Source organism: Spinacia oleracea, chromosome 4, assembly GCF_020520425.1.
Source record: "Spinacia oleracea cultivar Varoflay chromosome 4, BTI_SOV_V1, whole genome shotgun sequence".
NCBI classification, from domain to species: domain Eukaryota; kingdom Viridiplantae; phylum Streptophyta; class Magnoliopsida; order Caryophyllales; family Amaranthaceae; genus Spinacia; species Spinacia oleracea.
The window spans coordinates 151,129,649-151,143,839 of NC_079490.1; positions in this window are offsets into that span (position 1 = coordinate 151,129,649).

Consider the following 14,191-nt stretch of genomic DNA (forward strand, 5'->3'; position numbering starts at 1 on the left):
ACCCCAAATACCCCGACGAAGAACCACCCCTTCCTCCTCCCCTCGAACTCTCATGTTCTCTCCCCTGTTCGCACTCCCCCTCCCTTCCTTATTATTCCGCCGCCGCATAACCACCACCACCGTCGCCTTCACCGGTGCAACCCTGCGGCGCCGAGCCACCCAAGCCCAACCGCCACCTCCCCTCTTCCTCTCCTTCCTCTTCGTGTCTCCCCTGCCCCCTTCGTTGCCTCCCCTGTTCCGTGTTCCAGTAAAGCAAGTTCCAGTATTAGAACTTTGTTTCTTTATTGTTCAAAGCAAGCCCAATTTTTCTTTTTGGCCCAATATCTCAAGTGAATTTTTGTTATCAACTTTCCTAAAAAAACTTTACTTTATTTATATTTTTAATTTTCTATCATTTTTATTAACTATTTATGTATAGAAAAAAGAATATATGTTTATGGAAATAATAGATACTTGGTTATTTTTGGCAATAATTTAGTCAAATCAATATGTTAATAATGGAAAATATATTTACTTAATATTTTGGTCAAATTAGCATATTAATATATCGAATATTTTTGTTTAAGGAAAATTTGGAAATATTAATCCAACCTTTGGCCGATTTTCTTTTATTAATCCCACATTCGACATATTTTTTAATAATCCCACCTTTACTACCCGACGACTTTTATTGGGCTTAATTGACCAATAACAGGTGAAAAAGTCAACAATGTGGTGATAAAGTGATGATGATGACTGAATATATCGAGAGAGAGTACTGCCACTTAAAGACATATTACCGTCTACAACAAGTTTATGACATGTTAGGCGTAATAAAAGTCGTTAGGTAGTAAAGGTGGGATTATTAAGAAATATGCCATAGGTGGGCTTAATAAAAGAAAATCGGCAAAAGGTTGGATTAATATTACCAAATTTTCCTTTGTTTAATTAGCATATAAAATATGCAATATGTAATCGGACTGAAATTGCAAGATGGTTAAATGAGTAATATTCAAGATTTATTAATTATGCAGTAACGTATGAGAGAGAAATATTTCAGTCAAATATGCTATAAAAAAATGGCTAAATAATTTTAGAAAATCCGTGCGTGCACGGGACCTAATCTAGTTTACTTACTAATCTTAATGTTTTATGAAAATAAATGGTTACTTAAAACATTGCAATAAAATAGTTTTTTAATAATGATTCAAAATACATATTTTGACATAATTTTGGAACGAATAATATTTCATTAATTAAGAAATTATAAAATATAAATATAATTTTAAAATTTAAAGTATGTATCGTTTAAATGCTAATTCGATAGTTTAATATTTTGAAAGAAATCGTACTCGGAGCTCAGGAAGAACGAACCGAGGAAAATGCTTAGCAAATCGCGGAATTGAGGTAATGACTATTGCTAGTACCCGTAATTCCCTTCTAAATGTGATAATGAAATTATGACGTTATGATTGAATTGGGAAACTAAATGGTTTGACATGTTTATGAGTTGCGGGAATGGAATATGATTTAATTGAATTATGTTTATTTGATCTAATGATCTAAAGGGATTATGCTATTTCAACTGAAGTAAAAAGGCTAAGAAAGTAAAGTTAAATGAAACATGATAAATCAAAGTGAAAGACATAGTCCGTTTAGCAGTATATGTTCACAGGTTACGATTTTCGGTCATGATGTACCCATGGGGCACCCGCCCATTGAGCCAAGGCTCTCATGTTTTATGGGCGCCGGCCCATTGTGGAAGACGTCCCACCATGTCATACTTGCCAACGACTAGCATGTTAATAAAAAGGTTATAAATAAATTAAATATGATGTTTTATTAAATGTTTTACATTATTCTATTCTCCTGTGTTATCAACTAAAATGAATTGAAATGAATTTACGTTACTAGAATAGTTTGTTACTGAGTCTTCGACTCACCATTTTGTTTTTTATTTTAGGTATTGTTGGGGATGATGGAAACGAATGGTGGCGAGGATTTCACTTTAATAATGTTCACCTAGTTAATGTTCAAAGTTTTAATAGTTTAATTAAAGAAACGGAGGGAGTACTTTCCTTCACTACTTTATTACTTTCTTTTACACTCAATCATTAATCTTACACCCAATCATTATAAGATTCCATTTTCTTAATTTTCACCCTAAACTTCAAATGGGAAGAACAAATAGGAACAGAGGGAGTACATATTATAGATTATTTAGATAGAAGGAAATGAAGACGAAGGGATGAAATGGGAAGGGAAAGGGAGGGGACATAAAACCCCTTGTTTGGATAAAAGGTGGAGAAAGGAAGGGGATCGCGGATGGAGGCATTCATTTCTCCCCGTTCCTCTCCCTTCTTTGTTTTTACTATTCAAATACACCGCTTGAAGAGATTTGTCAAAGTTAGTTTTTGGTATTGTTTCAACAGAATTAGTATGTTTGTAAGAAAGTAAATGACATAAAACCAACATACAACATAATATCTTGTGTAAGTCAAAGTCCTTGTTGTTAAGGTACGTGATGCATAAAATCGGGGTAACGAACTTCCTAACATCTTCAGTTGAATGGTAATTCCTTAGGATTTCATTTAGGCAAAATTATGACCGTTATAGATACCAACTGATACTTTCAGGCACCTTATTATTTAATTCACCTTCTGTAACAAGATATATTAGTTTGCAGTTTGTCTAATAAACCGTGTAAATTTGCACCTTGGTCCTTTATTGTTTGCCTTATAGGCCCATTCGCATCCCCCACCACAGAATTGTATGCTTACATTGGATAAGAAACCTACACTAATCTATACTAATCCCTACCCTTTAAAAAGCCAAAAGTTACAAATTATATTTTCATTAATTCCCACAACACCCCTTAAAACCTTCTTAAAAAAAATGGAATTTCTCTTAACAATAGTGTGGAGACGAAAATACCCAAATTTATTATTGAGTCACTTGTTTCTCTTCGGTCTCTCTCGTCTTCTTCAACAAGAACATTATTTCTCTCCTCTAGCAGTCTAGCCGACATTTTCTTCTCTGCTCACAACAAATTTGCGTTTGGCCGGGGACCAAGGTTCAACCATCTTCAATGGCGACGATGATTCAATGAGTTAGACATCGGATCATTAAGGTCTAAAACTTTGTACAGAATCTCTTTCTCTCTCCTCTCCAATAACTTCACATTTATGCAGTAGCTTTGTCTCTGGAATAAGCTATTCTCTCTCCTCTCTGATACGGGGCAATAACTACTCCCTCCACCGCCACCTTCAGTCCACCAGCACTAAGGTTTCACCACAATCGAAAATATTGTTCCTCTGTATTCTATTCATTGGAGTTCAAGGTGAGAGAATTATTGAAGAAAGAGATAAAAAAAATCAAAATTATATCAAAATGATGGTGATTTTTTTTCAATTGAGGAAAGGGGGTTAGATTTGGTTTTTAGTACTTGGTTACTGATCATTAGTTTGGGAGATTTCTAGAGTTAGGGTTTATTTTCCCCAAAAGTAAATTGAAATAGATGTTTTTGCTTCTTTTTTGCTGTTTTCACCGGGATACCAGGTTTGAGATGCAACTTCTTTACTAATATTATTTTTTTTGTTAAATAATTAGTCAGTTGAATATCTGAAAAGTTCCCAAACAATTAAGGGAAATTCTCATTGGTAGCATTATACTTTTGCAACTTCTCATTGGTAACAAAATTTTTGCCACTTTCTCTAAAATAGCATTAGTAATCTATGTTCTCTCTAATTTCTACCTAATTAACATAATTACAGTTAACCATAGTTAACTCATTTCACTTTAAAACATTAATCACTAATTCTGTCCAAAAAGTTAGGTTCTAGGTTATAAAACCAGCAGTCGCTTTATCTTCTTCGTGTTTCTCTTCTCATCACTCCCCTCATCCCCTTCCTCAAATTAAGCTTTTTTTTTTTCCAATTTCGTTCAATTCTAATCCTCTTTCATCGGTTATGATCAAATTCCATTTCTATGTTGAACTCCATTTTCGGATAACCCCAAATTCATCTTGTCTAACTCTACTTTTCCTCTAATTTTCTCATTCATCTCCGGCGAGAGGTTTGTGCCGCCCTTACATTTGGAATCTTGGAACCGCCGCCGTTCCTGACCGTCGGAGCTGTGCTGGGGTCGTTGTTGATGGTCGTTTTTGAATTTTTCTTGTTGTTGTTGTTGTTGTTGCAGTTCGATGTTATTGTTGTTCTGCTTCTTTTTCATCTGTTTTGCTTTTTCCTCATGGAACTGCAACTACCACAGCTTCCTCTCCTCTATTCAATCTCGCCGGTTAACACCAAAAAACACAAAATTAAACTAAGTTCAAATAACCATAAAATTTGCAAATTCAAAACCTTCTTCTAAAGGTCATTTACAGTGTTTAAACAAAAAAGAATAATTTTTTTTGCAAAGGATCGATAGACGAATTACCAAGAAAAAGGTTGAAGTTTACTAGATTTGTCCAATGTCGTAGCCACCATAAGAATGGATTGAGATTTAAGAGAGATTTATAAAGGAATTTAAAACTCGGTGGTTTTGTAATGACTGAATGGCCATTGACCAGTGATGGTGTTGGGAGAACTGGCTAAAATGCCTACAATAAGTGCGGGTTATTTATTAATTTAACGATATTTAACCATAGTTTTAGCAGTAGATTGACTAATTAGGTTGAAAATAGTGAAGTACTGTTAAATTAAATAAAACATAGATTACTAATACTATTTTAGAGAAAATGATAAAATTTTTGTTACCAATGAGAATTTACAAAAGTACAATGCTACCAACGAGAATTTCCCAACAATTAATACGGTAAATTCGGAATTATGGAATTCAAATTCCTATATTTTCCCAAACACATGTACCGTATTTGGATTTGAATGTTGGAATTTCAATTTCAAGAATTGAAATTAAGTATTTGAAAGTAAATACTGATTCCCAAACAATGGCTGATAGTATTTGAAATGATGTTTCTTTTTTTGAGCAAATGATGATAGCAACACCGATGAAGCTAACATGGGTCATCGCAATGGTATTGACTGATTCTTAATGTTATTACTTTTTTTTTTTGCGTAACTGTTTCGATTTTTAAAAGGTTTTTGGTGTTGATTCTTTTTCTTTTTTTTGTTGAGTTGATTGATGATAAGTTGATGTTAGGATAAAGGATGAGCAAATTTGTAGAATTTTAGTTTGTATTAATGTTGGATTAGTAAGTTGCGTGGTTGGATATGATATGAAATGTTATATGAACTATAGATTCTGGTAGGGATTACAGTGTTTTGGATTCTCAGTTCTTTCTTGAAGAGACTGAATTTGTGATGAGAAATCTTGTTCCGATTTTCTTGGATGCATGATTATTTGGAGTAGTTGTTTGATGGGTGATTATATCAGAGTTTTTCGGCCTTGATGTTTAATAGGTGGAACCTTGACACAACTTATTAGCTTGTTTGTTTTTAATGATGATAAGAAGGATAGGATTAAAAGAAAAGAGAAGTTGTTTTTGTTGTGGTTGATTGGTCGGAATTAATTGAAAGGAAAAAAAGGCAGAGAAAACTGAAAGGGAAGTAGCCCCGTTGTTTGGTAACTTGTTAATTGGGCGACATTGAAAGGATTAGACGGGAATGAAGGGAGTCTTAGTTATTAACGTTGTTTCTATTAAAAAATGGGAATGGGGAGAATTTGACGCTTTGAAAGAATTATTTTCAATAAATTCTGCATAGCTGATGAAACCAACAGCTAGAAAGTGAAGGAAATAATTCCCTTGGTCCAAGTATGCATTTAATGATAAGTCTAATAAATGCGGTTCAGTATTAATTGACAAGTTAATAATTCAGTGAGATCAAGTGAGCGGAATGCCTAGCTAGAGGCCGCTTCAGTTCAAGTGGAATTAATGATATTAATCCACAGCTTACTCTTGACTGAACCCGTAGGGTCACACAAATAGTACGTAAACGGATCAAGTATTTAATGGCATTAAATACTCCATCTATGAATATTCGGAATCGACGGATCTTGGTTTCAATGGGAGCTGAGATCGTCAAAGGCAAGAAATGAATACTCCGGAAACGATGATATTGCCGGAAACGGAAATATGGATCGTATCGAAAATATAAATATTATCCAAGTCGTAGATGTTTCCGGAAACGGAAACATGGTACGTATCGGAAAATATTATCAGAAATGGAAATATTACCGGAATCGGAAATATTGCCGGAAACGAAAATATTGTCAGAATCGGAAATATTATAGGAATCGGAAAATAATTCCGAGAACGGAAATATTAAATATTTGTTCGAAACGGAAATTAATTCCGGAATCGGAAATGTGAAATATTGTTCGTATCGGAAATGAATTCCGGAATCGGGAATTTAATCGGAAAGCGTATCGTACGAATTAGCATCGGACGAGGCTTGCTAGAAGAAGGCCCAGCACGAAGCCAGGCCGACGCCCAGCAAAGCCACATGCATCCAACACGCCAAGTGCTCGACCAGGCCCAACGCAAGGCCAGGCCTAGCCAAGCCTTGGCGCGCGCGACAAGCTCAGCGATGGGCTGCGAGCATGGGCCTCAGCGCTGTGCGCTCGGCGTGGGCCGCAAGGCCTGCATGCGGGCGTGAGGTGCTTGTGCGCTGCTCGTGTGCGTGACGAATCCTAATGCTATCAGAATTCGTGCATTGATTAAATCTTAATCCTAAAATATGAAATTTATTATTTAGAGATCTAATAGGATTCTAATTAATAAATTAGTATTCTAACAGGATTCGAATTCCTTTTCCATAGTCCTATAAATATATGCCTAGGGTCATAATTTTAGGAACGAGTTTTCAACAAGTATTCATACAAAAAAACAGTGATTTTGAGCAGAAAAATCAGTAACTTTCTTGCCCTATAATAGCCGAAATTTATAGTACCTTAAGGGAGATTCTAGTTGGTCAAGCTTAAGGCGGATCCGGACGTGCTGTGGACTATCTACGGAGGGACGACACTTGGAGTCCTAAAGACTTGTTCTTGTTCGGTTCGGGCGCAGCTAGGGAGGGCACGCTACAAAGTGTATGCATCTGAATTATGCTAAATGATTATGTGTAAATAATATGTTTCCTGGCATTAAGGTTTTCCGCATGATTTATGTTTTGTCATATGTATCATAACCTAACAGAAAGTAATTTACTTTCCCTGCCTTTCTTTTCCATCCATTACTCCCTACCAAACAAGTCTTAGAAGTCTGAGAATACAGTGAGAATTGACTATTGTTTAGAGACTGCCCTTTTACTCAGGATCTTTCAATTAATCACTTTCATTATAGTCCATGTAAATGTTTTGTTGATGTCTTGATCAATCTGGGATGGAGCTTTTTGCAAAGACTGTATCAGCACTATGGTTAATTTGAATCATAAGTTGTCAGTGAAATTTCCATGGGATAATTATTTGACAACAGAAATGTGAAGGGGGGTTTTCACTACTTTCCTGCGTTTTCAGGTGTCTTGGTTGTTTGTATCTTTGTTTTGATACTTACAATGATCTAGAAATGTGACTTTTTTGGATAGGTACAGATTCGTATGCGTCTGCTTGTTGCCTAGTTTAGGTAGAACCTGATGTCTTTGGCAATCTTGTTACTTGATTTTGTGGACTTATGCATCATTTCTTCCGAGATGGTTTATATCATATGCTTAATACTTTAGACTGTTACTTTTTCTGTATGTGGTTGCTAATCAAACCTGGAATTGGTCATGCAGGAACTTGGGTGAGAAGTTTCGTGAAAAGGTTAAAGCAAGACTCGAAATGAGAGAGGTACGCTGGCATGACAAATGCTGAACAACCAATCCATGCTCTAGAAATTTACCTATGTCAGTTGGTCCCAAATTATGCTTAGTTTACAAATCCATTAATATGATGCAATTTCAGAACCCTTACTACCTTAAATTTACGGGTTATTTTTGGAGTAATGTCTAATTAATGTGTTGATTAAGTGAAAACGTGTTGAGCCAATATGGTTTTGATGATGACAAACTAAAGTAATCAACTAACGTGGTTTTCAAGTTGTATGTGTGCAAGGATCATTAATGAATAGTTGTGCCCAAGTCATCAATAATAAAGCTTACTGGAAGTTGATGATTGTGAGATGCTTATAACAAAGAAGTATAAAATCCAGAGCTGGAATTGCAGAGCAGTTCCTAAGGATGAACTCTAGAGAAGTTGGAAGTTATAAAGTTCCTGCGGAAGAACTGGAACTCCAAATGAGCTACAGGAACTCCGAAAGAGAAGCAGCAGTTCCTGAGGGGGAACTCGAAGAGAAGAAATCTGGAGCGTATGAGTTTACATTATGGGCTTCAACGTAAAGGAACTCGTGTAAGTGGAACTTGTGTATGAGGAACTCGTATCTAGGAACTTGGTCTGCATCCTAAATATAATGTCAGTATGCATTAATCTAATTGTCAGTAAGTTTAGAATATAAACGTGCATTTAGGATAATCTATTTAAGAGTTTTAATTTGATTAAAAGTCTTAATAAGATAAATAAGGTAATTGATTAAGTCTAGGATTCTTAATAAGATAAATAAGGTAATTGATTAAGTCTCGGATTCTTAATAAGATAATATGTTTTATGTTTTGGAACTCATTAACTTAATTAATTAGAGTCCTATATATTCGAGTATCTTAGAATTAATTAATTAATTAATTAATTATTTAATTTATTAGAGTCCTATAAAATAGGGAATCCTAGGTAGTCAAGACTAAATAAACGTTTATAAGTAAAACAGTTAGGTTTCTATTTACTTGAGAATCCTATGGAGTCATCGAATACATTACGTTTAATATAACTGACAATTAGTGGGTTGGTGTTAGGATCATGGGGATCAAGCCTAGAAACTAGGATGCATATATAACTGATAATAGTCATTACCTGGTATTGGCTTGTTCCTCAAGTACATTATATTCCACGTTCATATACCACGTTCTCATCAACTATAGAGGTCATGGGTACATGCCTAGGAACATGGTAATGTGGCTGTTAGTTGAGGAGATTATGGGGGAAGCAGTTAGGAGCTCCAACACTATAAAAGAGGATCTTAGCATTCATTCCAAAGTGTCTGACTTCTCGGTCATTCCACAGAGTCTGGTTTACGTGGAAGGTAATAAAAGAAAATATATTTGTTCCACGTTTATGAGTCAGTTCCTCAGTTCCAAGTTCCTTCAGTTCCTACACTAAAGTTCTTGTTCATTTACAGTTCTTCTACGCTTCTCATATATTGTAACAAGTTTGGGTTAGGAACTTGAGTGAGTTCCTATTGTATTTGGAAAGGCTTTGAGTGAAGTCTTGAGAGAGTATTAAACACAACTGAGCGTGAATGTTATACTCTTTGTATGGGATCCTAAGTTCACGGGGAACTTAGGTTGATAGAGTTTCCAATTAAGTTAGTAACAAGGTCGTTCGCTTGATAAATGAGAGCTCGTCGTTAAAATCCCTCGTGATCGTGGTTTTGTCTTCTTGATAATTTTCAAGAAGATTTCCACGCTGAATTCTCTCTTGCATTATTTTCTATACTTGCTTCTAAGTTTCTTTTATAATTCCGCAAAAGTTAGAAGCAAGTTCCAAATTACAATTCACCCCCCTCTTGTACGTGTCCCATCCGAATAACAGTTGGTATCAGAGCCGGAACTCGCTGATAAGCAGGCAACCCTGCTGAGTTAAGTTCCTGGAAGGAGGAACAATTACAAGAAACTTGATGAAAGGAACTCGGTCCTACATATTCAAAGGAAAAAGGGAGATCCGAATTTCATTGTTAAATAAAGGTTAGTCAAGGTGTAACAGACGATCTTCTAAGGTAAATATATCTTCCTTTAGACTTTATTTGTGTGCATACATTAATTTATTGCGTGTTCCTTGCATTGTTTCTAATGGAAATACTGTTTTATTTTGATTTTAAATCGAATTTGAAAAATCTAAAATCTGTTTTTAATAGACGATATTTCAATTTATTTTTTAAAACTACAGTACATTAATAATGGTTCAAGGAAAACAAGATAAAGGGACAATGCATATAACCTCTCTTGGAACTTGGTTTCCGTGCGAAGGGAACTTTATTCTTTTGGAAACTTAATTTAATGTTATATCATTTATTTTACAAAGAACGGTTTTCCATGTATCATGAGTATATTAAATATTTATTATATGTATGCATGTTGAATCTTATATCTAGCGGTTTAAAATAAAAAAATTTCTAAGCTGCTACTGCTAAAAAGAAAGGAACTCGTGTATGAGGAACTCATATCCGAGGAACTCGTGTATGAGGAACTCGTGTATGAGGAACTCGTGTCCGAGGAACTCGTGTATGAGGAACTCATGTACGAGGAACTCGTGTATGAGGAACTCATGTATGAGGAACTCGTATCTGAGGAACTCGTGTATGAGGAACTCGTGTATGAGGAACTCGTGTATGAGGAACCCCCTCTGCTGACCACGCTCATCTTATTCTCCAACAATTTCCCAAGGAACTTGGAGTTTTTAGTTTTTAGGCAACGTTATACTCTGTTTATTATTTTTCTGCCTAACAATTATCATTCATGAATATATTGAATATCATTTATATGAATGCATATAGTATCTTGGTAGTAGTAGTTGTGTTAATTATATTCTTAGCAGTTACTACTAACAAGAAGGGACCCAAATCATGTTGGGTTCCCTTGACTAAGAAATTGGTACAGGAACAAGCAAATGTGCACACTAATCTGTCAAAGACTTGACGTACCAGTTTCTTTCCTAGTTCATGTGAGTTTAAGTTCAACATTGAGGAACTCGCTAGATCATTGATGACGCACGAGCTATACTTAGGAACTCACGAGGGTGCGGCATTTTTTTTGGCACGTTACATCAGCACCCTGCATAGGAACAAAGGTCAAAATCCGAAGAGGAACTTCCGGATAAAGGACCACCTCAAGATTCTCAACTATGTTTAAGGAAAAATTCCGACTTTGAGTTAAACATGAGGTATGTTTCTTTTCAACAATCTATTATTTATTTTAATATGGAACCTAAGCAAATTAGTGTTCCTTGATTTAATAACTAGACTATATGAATGCTTAAGTGAGGGGGAACAACGCATGGCACTAGTTGTTCCTAGTGATTCATTAGCAATATATTTTATTCTCTCACTAAAAGGCTTATTAATAATGTAGGGAAATCTTATATAAGTTTGAAATTCGTTGAATTTTCTGTGAATTTCTCTTAAGACTCACTGAATTGTGTATTATACATGTAGAGTTTATGTGAATAGTCTTCCTTATAAAATTGACACTACAATTTTTCTATGCCTTGTACGTAGTAATGAGCTAGAATTGAATTAAGGACCCACTGATGCCTTTGTAATATTACCCTTGGTTTCCAAACTGCTTATGCGTTAATAAAAAGGAAAAAGAAGCAAAAAGTGAAGTTCCATTTCCTTATGGAACAAAACAAGGCTTTTTCATTCGATCCATGTGCACTCTTAAGAATGTCCAAATCCTGTAATGTGTGATAATTTATTTCTTCCATGGTATCCACCAATTAAACTCTTGTTCCTCACAAATATGTTTCCTATACTTTTCCTACCATATCTCTACAACATATTAGAGATCCAAAATCAATTAATATCACACATTGATTTATTTTTCTTTTCAAAAATTCATCACTGTATAAAAGTCCTATACTAAATATTTCTCCTTTGTCACTTACATGATGTAGCAATTGTTGAGGGGGAACTAATGAGGAAGGTGATTAATAGAGATGTCATATATAATTTTGAAAGGAAAAAATAAAGGAGATGAAAAAAATAAAAAGGAGGCAGAAGAAAAATGAAAAAAAGAGAGGGGAACAAAAGGAGAGCTATGTGAAGGAAGAAATAGAAGGGATAAGAAGTTCCTACAAGAAGTTAAGTTTACAAGTTGAAATGCAAATGAAGCTATCAGTATCTCAAAGAATTATCTTTCAAAAATATCAAGTTCTTTAATGATTCACAAGGGAACTTACACCATAAACGTAAGTTCCTACAAAAATTATTGAATCAAGGAACTATCAAAAAGCTTCAAATAAATTATACAAAGAAGAAAAGGAAACTATGTACTGCTAAAGAAGAGTAGAAAAAGAAAGAAAATGAACAACAATGTATTTTATGAGGAGGAAATTCTGTTGAAATTGCGAGAAAAAGGGAGGCATGCTTGAGAAACAAGTGACAAAGGAATAAATCTATTCATCCCATTAGCCTGCCTATCTCTTCATAAATTTTTCCATCAATTATCTATTTTCTTTGGAACTCATTGGACATTTGACTTATTCTTTTTAATGTGTTGCACTTTGGTGAAAATGAGATTATACTTGTTGACAACTACACTTTAGCTTCTTTGACTGATTTATTGATGTATGCGTGAGGATGGCTAATATTACTAGATTGACGTTTGAGAAAATTAATCTTTTCTTTTGCCTTGTGTTTGACCATTAACTATATGTTCTTGGTGGTGTGGTGTCAATGTACGTCTGGAAGATTGTTTATAAATCCTTGAAACGAAGTACACTTTTTGATGATGTCAAAGGGGGAAGAGAAAAGGCAAAGATACTTATTTCCTACTTTTATAAAATGATTAATAGTTATTTATGTTTTATTCTCTACTAAATAATGATCTTGCTACTAAGTTCCTGTTAGTTTTTATTATTACTTTGCCTTGGTTTGTCATCACCAAAAAGGGGGAAATTGTTGAGCCAATATGGTTTTGATGATGACAAACTAAAGTAATCAACTAACGTGGTTTTCAAGTTGTATGTGTGCAAGGATCATTAATGAATAGTTGTGCCCAAGTCATTAATAATATAGCTTACTGGAAGTTGATGATTGTGAGATGCTTATAACAAAGAAGTATAAAATCCAGAGCTGGAATTGCAGAGCAGTTCCTAAGGATGAACTCTAGAGAAGTTGGGAGTTATAAAGTTCCTGCGGGAGAACTGGAACTCCAAATGAGCTACAGGAACTCCGAAAGAGAAGCAGCAGTTCCCGAGGGGGAACTCGAAGAGAAGAAATCTGGAGCGTATGAGTTTACATTATGGGATTCAATGTAAAGGAACTCGTGTAAGTGGAACTTGTGTCTGAGGAACTCGTATCTAGGAACTTGGTCTGCATCCTAAATATAATGTCAGTATGCATCAATCTAATTGTCAGTAAGTTTAGAATATAAACGTGCATTTAGGATAATCTATTTAAGAGTTTTAATTTGATTAAAAGTCTTAATAAGATAAATAAGGTAATTGATTAAGTCTAGGATTCTTAATAAGATAATATGTTTTATGTTTTGGAAATCATTAATTTAATTAATTAGAGTCCTATTTATTGGGGTATCTTAGAATTAATTAATTAATTATTTAATTTATTAGAGTCCTATAAAATAGGGAATCCTAGGTAGTCAAGACTAAATAAACGTTTATAAGTAAAACAGTTAGGTTTCTATTTACTTGAGAATCCTATGGAGTCATAGAATAAATTACGTTTAATATAACTGACAATTAGTGGGTTGGTGTTAGGATCATGGGGATCAAGCCTAGAAACTAGGATGCATATATAACTGATAATAGTCATTACCTGGTATTGGCTTGTTCCTCAAGTACATTATATTCCACGTTCATATACCACGTTCTCATCAACTATAGAGGTCATGGGTACATGCCTAGGAACATGGTAATATGGCTGTTAGTTAGGAGCTCCAACACTATAAAAGAGGATCTTAGCATTCATTCCAAAGTGTCTGACTTCTCGGTCATTCCACAGAGTCTGGTTTACGTGGAAGGTAATAAAAGAAAATATATTTGTTCCACGTTTATGAGTCAGTTCCTCAGTTCCAAGTTCCTTCAGTTCCTACACTAAAGTTCTTGTTCATTTACAGTTCTTCTACGCTTCTCATATATTGTAACAAGTTTGGGTTAGGAACTTGAGTGAGTTTCTATTGTATTTGGAAAGGCTTTGAGTGAAGTCTTGAGAGAGTATTAAACACAACTGAGCGTGAATGTTATACTCTTTGTATGGGATCCTAAGTTGACGGGGAACTTGGGTTGATAGAGTTTCCAATTAAGTTAGTAACAGGGTCGTTCGCTTGATGAATGAAAGATCGTCGTTAAAATCCCTCGTGGTCGTGGTTTTGTCTTCTTGATAATTTTCAAGAAGATTTCCACGCTAAATTCTCTCTTGCATTATTTG